This window comes from Hylobates moloch, unplaced genomic scaffold, assembly GCF_009828535.3.
Source record: "Hylobates moloch isolate HMO894 unplaced genomic scaffold, HMol_V3 SCAFFOLD_22, whole genome shotgun sequence".
Classification (NCBI taxonomy): Eukaryota; Metazoa; Chordata; class Mammalia; order Primates; family Hylobatidae; genus Hylobates; species Hylobates moloch.
Window position 1 is genome coordinate 18429975 of NW_026652297.1, and position 16537 is coordinate 18446511.

Sequence of the window (16537 nt, forward strand, 5' to 3'; positions counted from 1 at the left end):
TCCTGCCATACGCCAGACAGTTTTGTAGACACGAAGGATACAGAGATGAGCAACACCTTTACCATTTTTGGTGACAGTTAAGCACCCATCTAAGAAGTTTTCTTTGGTGAGTGCCAAAAAGTGTAACTCCCATTCCCCCCACACCCCCGCCGCGATACGACCGCTCCACCCTAGAGTGGAGATGGATGGAGACCAAGCACTTGGAGATCTAAATCAAGTGTCCCCAGGAGCCCAGTTGAGCGACAAAGCTGAGCAGAAAGCCCAGACTGTGGGCGCGGCAGGACCACGGAGAGCGCCGCCGCCAAGGCCTGGGCGGGGCCTGAGCTCGGGTTCCCGGGGCAATGCTCGTCTCCGTCAGCAACCCCCAGGGGGCGCTCGCGCGGAGGTTTCGGAACTAGTCTCTTGCCGGGTTGCTGGGTGCATGGGTTTCGTCAGAAGGTGGAAATCTCTCTGTGAGAAGCTGCCATCTCCCCGCCACCCGATCTTCCCTTTCTCTTTCTGCCATCCTCCTTTCCTTCCTCCCTCTATCCACTCCACTCCACTCCCTCCCTCTTTTCTCAGTAGCCTCCTCTTTACTCTCTGAGTTAACTGAGAGCCGACCTGCCATCTCCAACATTTTCACCCTCTTTCCCCGCCCCCATCACCGAGAATGGAGTCAGGGTTTCCGGAGAGACCAAACTCTGCTCTCAGCACCTTTCCCAGCTGCTGTTGCTAAACTGACCTCGGAGGACGAGAGGGGAAGGAGGTGCGACGCCCGTTACATCAGTACATAACTACCACACCAACCACCTCCACTTCAAAGCCGGATTTTGCATACTGGGGGCGGGACAGACCTCGTCCCGGGCTGAATTCTCTCTCCACTGTTCGAGATTGGCACACCCAGGTAAGTAAATGCCAACTCTTCATTCCTGTGTTCCTGGGTCGCTGTGATTGCAAAGTCTGTTGGGGCTGCTGCGTAGCAAGAGCAACTTTTGAGATGCACTGGTTCTCGCTCACATTTGCTCGTTTGTCATTGCTGTTGTTTTAAAAAGCAGCAGCAAGCAAGGTCTTTAATCTGAAGGGACTTCCATCCCCTACCTCTCGCCTTCTGACATCCACCCAACTCCCCCAGGTGGGGTGGGGCGAATGGAGTTGGGGAGAAAGACCGCGGAGGGGAGGGGACAGCAGGGCACGCGTGAGGGATAGGTCAGGGAAGTCCCGAAGGCGGAAGAAGGGTACGGTTTTCAAAATCGGGGAAGGGGAGGGGAAGGGAGTTCTGGCTGAAGTTGCAGCTTCCTCTCTGAGAGTGAGAAAGCTGTGGGACATTGTAGTCCCTTCCAGTGGTTTGACCTGGCTGCGGTTGGATTCAACCTCTCAACCTCCTCCTCCACACTTCTTACAATGAGGTTCTAATAATATTTTAGTTGCCTCTTCTCAATGTTAAAAACTAATGAATAGGCTTGCAAGTGCTTTGATTCAACCCAGTCCTTCAGCGCTTCTTCCTCTATGGAATAAAGTAGCCAGAAGGAAAGGGGGACGGGGGACGGGGGACGGGGGAAGGGGAACGGGACTGGAGGGACCACTGAAACCAAGCCACAGCTGAGTAAGGAGATCACGACCCCGCGTGGTATCACAGACACATGAGAACTGTTAGGGCTGAATCCAGTGGAGATAATTAGGAGGTGGTCCACGCCAAGTCAAGTGAGTGCTGATTACCATCCGGTGAGGAGCAGGCTAAACCCTGATGAAAAATGCTCCTCCTTCATCTTGGAGTAGGTGGGCTTTAAGGCCCTATTTCCCATTCTATATTCCAAATCTGAACGCGCCCCCGGGGCGCCCCAGGGCGCCTTGGCGGATTGCCTTTCAGCCCCAGAACCTGCCAGGCTCCAGGGAAAATCACAGGCGGCAGAGATGATCTAAGGGGCGCAAACTCATGAAGGGCTTGCTGTGGGTGGTTGGGAAGTGGAGGGGGGAGAGGTGAGCAGAGTGAGGCGGGAGGGGGCTAGGGAAGGGAGAGTGCTCTGGGAAGCTTTGCAAGAGAGACATCTGAGAACCTCTCCCTCTACACACACACACACACACACACACACACACACACACACACACACACAACACACAGGATTTCAGTGACTTGTGGGAAAAGATGTCTCAGCACCTTTACACCCTGTGTTCAAAACTGTGCAAACCCAACTCTTCATCTTCTTGCTGTTTTGCCAGGGATTTTAAAAGCACTGTTCTGGTTTTTCTTGGCTCACTTGGTTTTGTTTCCTGAACAGCACTTTTGAGCTGTCCAAGATACTTTAATGTGTTCTCTTTAAATGAAACTAAACCCTGCTCGTGCGCGCGCGCGCACACACACACACACGCATACACAATTACCTTAACTTCAAATAAAGTATTCTTTTCTCCCTACTCTTCTATTCCCTTAACAATCCCTATTCTCAAAGGCCTTTGTGTTTTATTTTCTGCTTTATAACAAAACAAAAAAACACCCACTTTCCTATGACACAGGTGTTTTGAATCCATGCCAATTTTTGTAGTTAGTATACGCTGGTTAAACCACATAGCATATCCCCCAAAAAGCCAGAGGCAAGCAAAAACTTAATTTGATGCCCTTCAAGTTTAGGAAGGTCCCATTTCTTTTTATTAACCAAAAGATAAGATGAAGCTCAGCATGGCTATGGCTGTGATTAGATAACTTCTGATATTTTCATTTCCCTTACCGAGCTGCTGCTTCTAGGCTGAACTCATTTTATTCGCCTGCCCATTTTTAAAGAGAGACTGACAAAGTCACTCTGGCAGGTCAGGACTCAGAGTTAGTCAAAGGTTCTCACATGTAGAGAGGTGCATAAAATGGAGGGTTGGAAAATGCAGTCAGAACACCTGTGTTAATAGTGCATACTAATAAAGGCCAACATTTTCTTAATTATCTCTCATGGGAAGATTCTTACGGTTTTAGAGGATCAAACTCAAAGCACATCAGAATGAGGTGATTTTTCCATTAACATTACATAAAAGGATATATTGGTCTATAGCAATAGTAGATGTTTAATCCTGGGCAGTTTTGTATGATTGTGTGAGAAGAGATTGCCTATAATTGAACCAAACCTCTACTTATGTGTTAACAAGTAAAAACTCCCATGGCTGTCAAACTTATGCCTTTCCTGTGAGTGGTCAGCCTTATTTTTATTCTCCCGGACACAGGCCCAGCATATTTGACTGGGAGAAGGCACAGATGGGGTATAGTGACTTCCCAGTGTGAGACAGTTGCTTTACTAGAATTTCTAAATATTTCTTTGAAAGTAGTTGCTCTGAGTTGTTTCTTAAGTGTAAAGAGAAATTAAAAGACTTTCTGTTTATCTCCAAGTCTCCAGTAGCAACATGACATTTTGGTGAATTATTGGTTTGTCTTAAGGGGACTCTGGTTTTAGAGGTTTTAATTAAAAGGTGTTTGTTCTAAAGTATATCTTAATCTGCTTGTGTATTTCTAATTAAAAATACCTCATTTCAGTTAGTAGGAAGATGTTATCTGTTTATAGAGAAGTTTTATGTAATATTCCAAAAAAATAGGAAAAAGCTTTGATTCTTTTAAATAATTAGATTATTTGAGCCCATTGTTATGACTTAAAACCTTGAGGTTATACTGATTATAAGAAACAATCACAGACCAAAAGAAATGGGTTAATGGTGGAATCTTTATTCTCATATGTATTTGAATCTTTTGGAATTAATATTGAACACATTTATAAGGTTTGCACTATGCCTTCTTCTGACTTCACTTTGAAAATTCTTTGAACTGTAACACCCTAGACCATTATATTACCTTTATCCACATAAAGAAAGGATCTTTTCATTTAGAGATGAACTTATTGAAGATGAACAGTCAATGTTGTGTGTAATCAATGCCACACATTTTCAGAGTGGTCTGAATCCAGAACAAAGAATGAGACAGGTACTCTGATGATATCAACTTGGCTAATTGGGTAAAAGTCTCTACACTAGTTGGGAAAAATCACTTCATGCATCTTTGTATTTTTTAATCAGTGGTGCATAAGAAGATCTGTATTCTATGCACGTTGAAGAGAGAAAGGGCTAAATTTGTGTTCCATATTTGATCTTTCCATTTTTGTCTTGTTAATATTTTAAAAGAAAAAAAAACCCTGCAGATCCATGCAGTAACCCAAAGTCATATTTCCTTGGCAACAGTAGCCAGTACACTAGATTTACAAAATATCAAAATAGAAAAATTTAAATGCATTCAAAATAAAAAGTCACAGTTCAAGACCATTCTTTGGTGCATTAAAGCTGATCTTCCAACATGTAATAATACAGTTGCCTTTCTCTTGATTGAATGTGGATGGCAAAGAATAGCTTACTGATTGTAATTCTTTTAAAGATATCCCCAAAATCTTATAATATTTTCTTTTGAGGGAAGCACATTACGATAATAATTTAGGTTGGGGTTACACATCCATTTTTTGGATAAAGTATTTATGTGATGGTTGATGGTAAATCCAAAAATCAAGCACAATAAATGGGTCAGGTAAGATGCATTATCTTTTCTATGTTATTTGAAATAAACAGTCTGTAGTAAGGCCTCAATTAGTGTTAAACTCAAACAGTGCATATCTCCTAAACTTGTGACTGCATAATAAAAACATAGTAGTGCCTACATATACTTTCAGGTTTTTTTTTTTTCTGTACTAGAAATTGCAGTTATGTGGTAGCTTTCTGTTTGCTATATGAACTACTAAATATATGTGATATATTGGATATATTTTCTCCTAAATCAGTATATCCTGGGAAATCCTTTATTTATCTGCTGTATTCTTTGGAAACCCTCTTGAGAACCATCAGCTTTTAGCTCAGTAAATATTGAGGGTTGGAAGGCAAGTCTCGAAAATAAGAAAGTGATAAGGATGCCTTCTTTGGGGAAGTTTATTCCAGTCCTATTATTTTAGTCATAGGGCTGGAAGGGGAGCCCATTTAAGCTGATCTGTGATGGACTCATCTCTAAACTGTGATCAGCAACTTTCAACAGTGCAATATTTACCCAATAAATGTGATTGAATTTGTACAAAGTCATTGTCTGCAGCCATCTCTCTTAATGTGCATGGTCTATGACTCTCAGAACTGGAAGAGAGCTTGGGGATCATCTATTGACTCTAGCAATTTAATTTGACAAATGTGGAAACTAAAGCTCAAATAAGTGACTTCTCAAAATCAGGAGACTCATTCAACAACCCTTCTGATTACTCCCCTCATAAAGAAACTCAAGTTCCCTGGAGATAATTACAGCGGTGGCGCCAATCTCTGGCACCATGTGCACTGCTGATCTTTATTAAGTATGAGTTAGGGATGATTGCGGGGGTGTCTCCAACCTCCATTAGAGTGTTAGGAGGAGTAGGCTTGGGACTTATTACATTGCTGTCTCTTGGAGCCAGTGCAATATTTACCCAATAAATGTGATTGAATTTGTACAAAGTCATTGTCTGCAGCCATCTCTGTTAATGTGCGTGTTCTGTAAAAAATTGCTCATGCATAGACTTAGCTATTTTAAATGTCACAATTGAGTCAATAAAGTAAACAAAGAGAGTTTATGAGTGTTTACAGTTCCAGGAACACACAGGGGAATCCTTTATTCTGTTTTAAATTAAAGCTTCATTCAAAAAGAACAAACTTTCTTAAATGTTGCTTTTACATCTTTGGCTTAGAACACAGTATTTCTAACTTTGTTTTTCTTATTACTTGGGAAACTAGAGAAATTTCTCCTTGGAAATGTCAGGGGGAAAATACAGTATTTCAGATTAACCCTAGAAAGCTCAGGTTTAAGGTTTATTGACCAGAAGGCCTCTTTCTTATCCAAGATATGCAGAACCTCTGTAGGGCAATTCATTGCACCTCGAGGTACAGGAGGAGCAAAATCAGGCTGGCAGGGGTCCACTGCAGGGCAAGCCCTAGGAGCTGGTGAGTCTAGAAGGACGGACTAGAGTGAGCTGGCGTTGGAATGGACAACCGCTAGAGGGCGCCGGAGCACCAGCAGAGTCCACCTCCGGGACCCATAAGCGGGGCTTCTAGGATAAGGAATGGAGTTTGACCCAACCTCAAGATATGCCCTGGGGGTATTGGTTTTCCCAGGTGCATCTGACTCTCCAGCCTGGATTGCCTCGCTGCGGAGAGGGGACAAAAGGTTTTGCCCTGAGCATCTGGTGGTGTCTTCCAGTGCCTGGTTAGGTTGCTCCGTGGCTGGACAGTCTGACTGCTCTCAAAACTTCTCGTGACAGGCCTTTTTGGGGTCTGATCGCCCTTTGTTTCCTTACGCTTGGGCCTGTTACCAGAAGAATTCTGAATCCGGAAACACCTTGTTTAAATTTGGGCTAGAGTTTTCAAGATCCAGGCATTTGGGTGAATCAATTAACCTGAGTATTAGGATCTGGAAAATGGGGCTAGTAATTGTTGTAAATATGAGGTGTTTAAAAGTGTCTGGCATTTTAGTGGGTAGATAAATGCTACTTCCTGTGCCCATTCTCTTGGGAATTCTCCCCAAACTTCACCCTTTTCTTAAAAAAAAAAAAAAAGAAAAGAATATCTTTTACTTAACAAAAAATTTAAAAAATCATTATGTAATCGATATAGAGATTATTGAGATATTTTACATTCTTTTTTTTCTAGTACTAAATCTTTGAAATCTAGCATGTATTTTTATACTTACAGCACATTTTAATTCAGATTTGCCCCATCCTAAGTGCTTAATGCTCCTATGTGGGTAGTGGTACCCTATTGAAACAGTGCAGATCTATAAGAAGAGAAAATAAAATTACTTTCGTCATTTTTCCTTTTTGTTAAAGGTTAGCAATAATATATACAATGCTTGGCACACAATAGGAGCTTAACACAGGTTCACTGTGATTGTTATTTGCTATCACCATTTTATTTTTAAATGGGCCTCTTCTCCCATCTCTTATCCCTTCCCCCATCTCTTACCCCTTCCCCATCAGCAGAAGGGTCTCATTCATCTACCTGTTGAATAATAATTGGTCACAGCATTTATGTCAAAAGCTGTGCTAGGCACTGGGGATAAACATAAAAACTTGAGGCGCAGGCAGACTGGTGAAAAGAAACATTGAAATTGTGCTGTTAAGTGTGAGGAGAAAGATTAACAAATGATGCTAGGTAAGAGATAAAGGAGACATTTGGTTTATCTCAAAGGACCTGGGAAGTGGTCCTTTACAAGTCCTGTTATACTAAGGTGTTTTTCCTCTCCCTGTATTTCAAGGAAACAGGTGGACAGAAGGTAATTTTGAGGGTGAAGTGGAGGGGGTGGCATCTCATTCAGCAGGCACTTTGGTTTATATGTATTCTTAACAGTGCTAATAGAGATTCTCAAACCTAATCAACTTGCACCATGCCCTGTATGTAGTAATTTCATCAATATCCTGAAATAAATGCCTAAATCATTGACTTAATTCATTTAAACAGAAAATGATTTGGAAGGAAATGTAATAGAAATATAACCAAGAACTTTTACCATTAAGTGATGGGTCTGAAACAATCTAAATAAGAACTCTGTTTTAAAAATATTGAAAGGTGTATTTCATACAAATATCCATAAAAATGAAAAATAATAAGGGCAATAGAATGGCCAAAAACAATGCTTTATCATTATCATTAAAGACAAAGAAGGCTTTTAATATGTTAGCAGCCACTAGTGTTGCAAGATGACTGAGGTGATGTCTTTGTTATCTTTGGAGCAGTTGATTCAACAGTTAACTCAGAGATATAAATTTCAGTGTCAAAATGGAAAAGTCAAGGAGTTTTGCACCTGACATTGTGCTAATGTGAAACCAGGGATGGACACCTGTGATCATGTGTGTTAACGTTATCTGGCCAGGTAGACTGTAGAGATCCTGAGAAGCCATGGTCAGATTTCTTTTGCTCGGTGCCCTTTACGTCCTGTGACTTGACTGATTGTGAATCATATTGGAGAAAAGCCATGATAAGAGGAAAAGAGTGGAAACAGTTGATTTTTTGGCAACTAATAACGCTCATGATAGCTCCTAACCTGATTTAATTTTAAAAAGAAGGGAAAATAAATGCCTCTTATGGAACAAGAGAATGTGAGAACTTGGCAATCCCATAAAATTATGCACACCCCTCCCATTTTCCAGATAAGAAAAAAGAGACTCAGCAAGGTGAAGTGACTTGCTCAAGCTTGTTGGTGGCCTAGTTACAGCAGTGAGAATAAAGGCTTCTTCACTCCTGGTCCTGGGTTCTTCTCTGGCCCATGCCATACCACACTCCCCTCTCCTCTAAACTTCATGCTTCAGGGGATCAGAACTCTCTCTGTCTTGCTCACAACTGAAGCCCAAACAGTGCTAGGTACCTAGTAGTTGCCCAAAAACTTTTGGTTGACTGAATGAAATAAGCTGTTTCTTTCTTCCTCACTCATATCAGGAAATTTGCCAAGAAATCACTGGGTTGCAATGCAGTTTGATAAAGACAAATATTTGTTAAGTTTTGTTATGATAAGGGCTTAAGCTTTAAACGTAAGTATACTTAGTTTGAACGCTGGCTCTGGCACTTAAGAGCTGTTTTGCTTTGGGGAAATTACTAAACCTGTCTGCCTTATTTCCTCATTTGTAAAAATGGAAATTAAACCATATATATAAGGCTATAAGGCAGAAGAGAGGCCTTGACTCACTGTATGTATGCACTCAATGTTTTTTTCTACTTTCCCAACCTTGTTCTCCATCCATCCCGAGAAGATTAAAAGTGGGATATAGTACTTTTAAAAAGTAATGTTAATTTATTTCAGATAATATGCATTTATCTTGCAGAAAAATAAAATTATTTAATTATATAAATATAAATACATATACAGTCACTAGAAGTATACATTCTGTGGGTTAGATATTATTAGTACTGTTTTATAAATAATTTGGTCAATTGTCAAAGCACTGGCAACTGGGAGGAAGAGGAATCAAATTTAGGGTATTCCTATTCCAATTCATACCAGGGCACATTTATCCAGTCCATGCTTCATAGGATCTTTGTTTCTTGGGCTTGGATTCTCCAAGTTGAAGTTAATTCTCTTTACCATACCCTCTCATGGCCTGGCTGTGCTTCAGCCCCTGCATTGTGTGCCTTGTAACATGGCTATTCATAGATATGACCATGTCTGTAGCATGTTGCAAGCTTTTCCAAGTAGCAGTTGTATATCACACTTCTTGATATGACTCCAGAGAACCTAGAACTTTTTTGGCACATAGGATACTCCCTCTGTCACTCTGGGTGCATCTCCATTCCATTAACAAATATCCTGCATCCAGGCAAAGCATGCTTTTAACTTACTCAAAAGTTATTCTACACCTGCTCTCATTTATTAAAAATATTCTTATTATATTTTGATTATTGACTCTTTATCATATAATCCAAATTAATATATGAAGTTATATAGACATATTACTACTGCACATAGTTGTATCTGTAATACAACATGTATTGTACTTCATGAAAAATTTATAATATCTTTTCAAGGATTATTTTGACTATGTGTGTGTTGTACTTTATGCATTGACTTTAAATCACAGTCCTCACCTCAAATGTGCTCCATTATATTTGCAAGACTATTTTGTGTGTTGTATGTAGGTAGGTAAGATTGTTTATTGGTGAACGGCATAAATTTTAAGTCAGGAATTCCTAGGTTTGAATTTCAGCTCTGCTTAACCTGTTGAAGCTCAGTTTTCATAGATACAAAATGAGAATAATGATTGTGTCTATGTTATAGGATGGTTGTGAAGCTTGCTGTCACTTGGAAATTACTCAAATTGCAACCTTTATTTGCTGGTGGCATCTCTCACAAACTAAAGGCTTATTAGTAATTAATTACCCTAATGGTAGTGGTTTGCTGTGTTGCAGGGGAATTGTGAAAATTAGAAGTGTGTTTAGAAGGTATGGTAGATATCAGCAACAAAATGTATGCTTTTCATAGCTACTGAATCATTTACCCTTCTTCTCTCTTTCCTCCCCTCCTCTCTCTCTGTTCCTACTCACAAATTTTATGCCCAGCCACAAAAGGTGACTCAAGGGTTATGCTGGAGTTTCTCTTAGATAAAACTTTCTCTGCTTCTAATGGTTCCAGCTTTATTTCAAATGAAAGGTATGTTTAGTACTGGCCCCAGGAACACAACCAGAATACAAAATCAATCATTCCACCCTACAAGACCAGCAGCAGAAATTTACTGTATTTGACTTTGTTTCCCCTGCCCTTGTCCTGAAAGGATCTTAGGCTGCCAGCATTAGACAATGTGTTGGGTATCTCTCTGTTACGAAAGTCTAAAATGTTACTGGCATAAAATGCTATCTTCAAGGCATGGTTCTCAAACTTGAGGATGAATCAGAATCTCCTGGAGGGCTTGTTAAAACCCAAAGTGATGGGCCCTTCCTGTGGAATTTCTAATTCAGTGGGTCTAGGGTAGGAGTAAAATAATTTGATTTCTAACAACTTCTAAAGGTGATACTAATGCTACTAGTTTGGACACCACACTTTGAGAACCAATGCTTTAAATATTTACTTTATATAGACAAGCCATGAATTATCTCTCCTGTGTGGTACCACTGAGAACAGCATTAGTGGTAAAGAAAGGGATCTGGCATTTACTGAGCACCTATGACATTTGCCATCTGCCAGGTACCTTATGGGGCACTTTATACACATTATTCTATTTAAGACTCACAGCCACCCTGTCAATCAATTTATGATTATTTATTGAGACCCTATCATGTATCATGTAATGTGCTGTGCTAGGCTTTGGTAATGTGGGATAAACAAAACAGACATAATCCTGACCTTCTGGATATTATATTTCAGCAAGGAAGACATGCTTGAGCAAATAATTATAAGGGTGATTAGCCTGACGTTCAAAAAATGGAAGACCAGAGTGGCCAAATAAATTGGCTGTGATTACACAGCAAGTGGGAGACAGGGGAGACAAATAAAACCCTTAAAAACCATTTTGCTCCAAAATGTATAGTCCTTCCACTAAAACATAGGTGCTCAAACTTTTGATCCACAGGGTGCTTTACATTCTTAATAATTATTGAAGACCCCAAGGCTGGGCGCAATGGCTCACACCTGTAATCCCAACACTTTGGGAGGTCAAGGTGGGCAGATCACTTGAGGTCAGGAGTTCAAGACCAGCCTGGCCAACATGGTGAAACCCCATCTCTACTAAAAATACAAAAATTAGCCCAGTGTGGTGGTGTGTGCCTGTGATTCCAGCTACTCGGGTGGCTGAGGCAGGAGAATCTCTTGAAGGTAGGAGGCAGAGGTTGCAGTGAGCTGAGATCACGCTGCAGCACTCCAGCCTGGGCAACAGAGCAAGACTGTGTCTCAAAAAAAAAAAAAAAAATTACTGAAGACCCCAAAGAGCTTTTTACCATGTGTATTAAATCTATCAATATTTACTCTATTAGAAATTAAAACAAAGCAGTTTACCCTTTAAGAACCACTGTACCAGACCCATGCTGCAAATAGTAACGTCTTTTCTAGACTCTGAACCTGCATTTGTTTTGATGATTTTTGTAGCCATCAAAGACGAGAAACTTCTCATCTCCTCCTAAACTTTTTTTTTAAACCCGAGGGCTTCTTTTAAGCCTTAGCCTGTATGTCTTGTGATGGTGACTTGTTAAATAAAAGGCTGATCTGCTTTGGAATTGCCTTTTGAAATATTTAAATCTTTATTTATTTTAAAAAGCAACAATTAAAGTATCAATCACGGACCAAACTAAGATGCAGTGGCTTTATTATCCCTTGAAGGATGTAGCTGAAGGCGAAGATAACGGCTCATAAAAGTTTGTGAGCAGCATTGTGTTTGAGTTTCTCTGGGTACATGGCACTGCAAGGGAAGCCCCAGAAAGCAGGCTGAGGGATCACTTCTGCTGCCTCGTTAAAGCAAGAGAAAAAAGATGAACGATTGGACTAGAGTGCTTGAGGCTTTTATATAATGTTGACAGCTGAATTATGGGTTAGCAACTGAAATACTGCCCTTTCCCCTCATTTTAATTTGTTATCTGATGGCAATGAGATGTTCTATAGATATTTTATCTTGGTGTGTAACGGTCCGTGGTTGTTCAGACACTTTGATGCTCTGGCTGACTCTGAATGCTTTATAGCATCATTAAGTTTAACTGAGTAAATTCAACTGAATCGGAGCTGACATAACTCGATGTGGTTCTCAATCGGTGATCAATGAACTCGGATTTCCTTTTATTTTTATGGAAACAAGCGAATGACGGGGGTTGCTGCAGTAAGGTTACTGTGATTATATGGATGTAGCAGATCCTTGGATAAGAAGTTAGAAAACAGGGAATCAGATAGTTATCTGACTGTTTGATCTTTTTGACACCAAACATCTAGATCACTGGTTTGCTGAACAACTTTTAAAATTTTTATCCAGATGTTTGACAACAGGCACAACTCACCACCAAACAAGTCAAAAAAGTGAAGATGATCATTTGTCATTTTAGTAGAAGCTGAAATTCACTGTGAAGCATCTCTGCCAGCTGACCTCAGGCAGCATGGATTTTTTTTTTTTTTTTTTTTTTGTATAGCATCTTTGTGTACAGGAAATACATTTCTGGAGAGAAGCACTTGCAGGAAGGTCCAAGCATCAGTGATTGTACTGGCAAGTTGTACCTGTTTTTTTATGTCACATCAAGCAGGAATCTGTGCTGTCCCATGAGGGACCACCTCCTGGGAACTCTTTTACCTGAGTTTCTTATTCTTTATAAAGTTGTGAGTTACTTGTCAAGAATTCTCAAATTTTGACTCAAGGATTCCATGGGAACAATGCATATTCTCACTCTGAATGATGAACCCTGTTGGTTTCACAGATTGCTAGGGCTGCTTTTAAGAACTCCTTTTCTCTAAAGCAGGCACAAATGGAAGATAGGTGGGTCTCCTTGTTCCTTACTCAGCTACCCCTGCCCAGGGAATGGGCTCAGGGAAGACCAGACCTGCCTTCTGATCCTACATGTCCATGTCTGCCCTGTATTTGACTTGCCAGCCAAGCTAAGCAGCCTGGAAATAGACTTGACAGTTATTTTCTATGGGGTGGAATAATAGGGACCTGCCTAATCCCATGGGAACATCATCTTCCCTATGCTGGGGAGAAGACATAATATCCAATTTGGGAGGCCTGGTTCTTGGTTACTTAGATGGAAACTTCTATTCCACTTTGCTTGGATGGTCAGAAACAGTTCTATTTGTGATTCCGATTCCCTTCCTGTGTTTTATGAATACTTCCAATAGCTGGTTACAAAGCTTACTTCCTAAGCTCCTTGTTCTGTGATATCTTTCCTTTATACATACATTTTTAACTTCTATGAATGGGGAGGTTTGAGGTAAAATAAGATCTGATTAAGGCAAACTTGAAGTCTGCAGCCCAAAAAAGGTCATTGTCAAATGAGATCCAGTAGAGTAGGGATCAGCAATCTGTAGCACATGTGTCAGTTCCAGCATGCACACTTTTTTCATAAATGAAGTTTTGTAGAAATACTGTCATACCTGTTATTGTACATGGCTTCTTTCACCCTATAATGTCAGAGCTGAACAGTTGAAACAGCGACCACATGATGTGCACCGCCTACTATCTGATTCCTGATAGAAAAAGTTAGACAGCCCCTGCATTTGGAGCATATTTTTATTTGGCCATCTCCAGGAACCTACATAGGAAACATATATGGGCATCAAAAAATCCAAGGGACTATTATTCTGAAATATGAACTATGGGCCAAATAGCTAAGTAGTAGAACTTTGTTGCTGTGCATTGTGAGGATCTTGCACACAGTAGGTACTTGTGGCATGAATGATATTTCTAGATGAATGACTTATGGTGTGGGTTCCATTTACCTATTTATAAAATCAAAGTATTTTATTTAATCTCTAAGGATCCTTCTTGCACGACCATTCTACATAATATTAGCAAGAGAGGTAATGAGGCAAACGTAAACACTTTTGATTCTCTGCATCCCAGTGTGCCAATGTGACAGCCACAGTCTCTTGAATTACCATCAGTCAGATTCGTTTAGCATCAGCCAGAATTATTAGGCAGGTACAAAAAGCATGACCATCTGCTGTCACAGTGCTATCAAGAATCTTACCTGGAGAGAAACAAGGGGATTTAAGAGTTGAGAGCATCAAAGTTATGCTTCATGCTTGTTCTGAGTTGGCTTATGGAAGTGGGGTTGAAGAACATACTGTTTATTGTTTGTGTTCAGCAACATTTGAGATTTCCTCGTGTGTGGGTGCAATTTTGGGCATGTTCCAGATGTGCGAGACTAGGGTTAACAGCATCCTGTGATGACCTGCTGTGAGTGCCTTCACTCAGGTACCAAAATCATACGTGAAGATCACACTTCCACTGGTTTCCAAAATTACTCTTTAGGGAGTTGGAGAGCTATGGATGAATTACTTGGAGGGGCAGAGATGATGGTGATCACCTAGCTCTTATTGTCCTCCTTCTATCCCCCAGGGAAAAAAAAAATGTAAAACACGTGATCCTGAAAGAAATGTTCATGCTCTTTGATATGATTAAGGTAGCTGACTCCCAATTCAAAGCATATACTATGCCACCCTTCAGGAACTGGAGTTCCCACAGTCCCCCTTTCCTGAGAAGACAGCCGGGGTTTCTCTCAGCCCAGCTCCACAGATTTGACCATGGGGTTATCATTTATTAATTTAGACATTTTAGAGGGAGGCACGCTGTCTCTGCTGAGGTGTGAGCAGAGCCCCAGCCTCAGCCTCCACATCAGAATCCCAGGCTGCACCCAGAGTTTTCCTCTCAGGCACTCCAGCCTTTGCAGTGCTGGGATTCAGACGGAGCAGCCCTGCCTACCTCCCATCTGTGGTAAGTGACTTACTCTCTATGGCAGGATGGGACGGCTGAGAGCAGGCAGGCAGTGAACAACCTGGGGCTGAGGAGGGGGAAAGCCCTTCACAAGCTCTTGTCTCCCATGTGCAGGACACAGGCCACTTTTTTCCATTTGGGAAGAGAAGGGTAAAAGGAACAGGATGAGACTGACACTGGAACGATGCAGTTTTTGCCACGTTCTGACTCTTGTACCTTTAAGTTGCAATTTGGAATTGGTTTGGCTTTAATTTAGAGAGCCATGATGGTGGTGAGAATGTACTTAATGAAGTGCCACAAGTTTAAATGGCCTTTCCCAGCAGACACAGGCTGTAGGGCTAGTGGGCACGGACAGACAGACACAGGAATGTTGCATAAATAGACCGTCTGGTCCTCTTGGCTGAAGGGCAGCCTTTGTTCCTTTTTAGACTTTTTGTTTCTGACTGTTCTAATTCTTATTAGAACTTTTGATAACGATTATTCAAAAACAAAAAGCAGAAGGATTGCTTTTTGATCTGCAAATCAAAAGCATCAATTTGGCTAATATTACATTTCAGTAAAGTGGCATCATTTGGTCAAGGGAGAGCATTATGGTGAATTTTCCTGAATGCTGAGTTTTTTATCAGTTGCCTTTATTATTCTGTTTTTAAAAGTAAATGGACAAACTATAAGTATATGATTGTAAACCTTTCCTATTCCTGTATGTGTATATCTTTATATGTCTCAATAATATATATCATCATTCATCAAATTTATTTTTCAGATGCATTTTGTCACAGATTTATGCAATACTGTACCTATTAATTTGAATCAAATTTATTTAAACTTTAATCTAAAACAATAGGTATGTGACTATTTCTCCTACTCACCAAGGTGGGCTTAGATTTCATGTGCAATCAAGGTAAAGTCATAGTGTAGAGGTCTTTTTTTAATAAGAAATGAGACTGTTTCTGTAGCTCGGAAGTGAAGATGCTAATATTCGGTCTCACAAAATTGGACATAATTTAAAACTTTAACACACTTTGTTGCTTGTTTTGTTTGTAAATATTGTTCCTGGCTTTGAGAACTTCAGAGCTTTTCCTATTTTTTTTTGTTTGCTTCACAACTCCTCAGGAATGTGCAAATGGAAAGGTAATAAAGGAAAATCTTTTCAAGATAAAACATGATTCATAAAGGTGACAGCCATGCCATATGCGAAGAGTGATTAACAGCTGCAGAGTCTGCAAACAGCTTTTTAAAAATTTCTTGATAAAGCAGAGTCTCCCATTATTTCACGTTTTGGTGGTTACTCAAGTGCATCGCCCTAATTTTTCTAAGCTTCATTTTATTCTGTAGCAATCGAATCACTCTTCAGGTCCCAGCAGTGCTATATTAGGGCGTGCTTAAATATTTCATGTATATCCCTGGTTATTCTTTCAGTGATATTTTCAATTTCATGACAATTATGTGGTATATTAAAGCCATAATCTCCTCTAAAGCTGCCCATTTTATTTCCATAGCATGAGTTTGGATAGGCAGATATGAAAGCATTTCCAAGGCTTGGCCATTTGGAACTGGTTTGCTTTAATTTAGAGAGTTGTGATGGTGGTGGAAATGTGCTTAATGAAGTGTTACAAGTTTAAATGGTCTTTCCTAGCAGACACAGGCTG

At 40.4% G+C, this 16537-nt stretch overlaps 1 protein-coding gene across 2 annotated transcripts in view; it reads left to right on the top strand.

Annotated features, from left to right (window-relative positions):
* Positions 1–405: 405 nt before the first annotated feature.
* The window catches only part of CPNE4 (copine 4), a 526338-nt gene continuing 510206 nt past the window's right edge, over positions 406–16537 (top strand). Inside the window, exon 1 of one of the 2 annotated variants that reach the window (XM_058433630.1) lies at positions 406–883. The gene's annotated coding sequence lies outside the window, so the exon portion shown is untranslated. The remainder of the gene's footprint in view (positions 884–16537) is intronic. The other variant, XM_032143732.2, reaches the window with a different exon arrangement.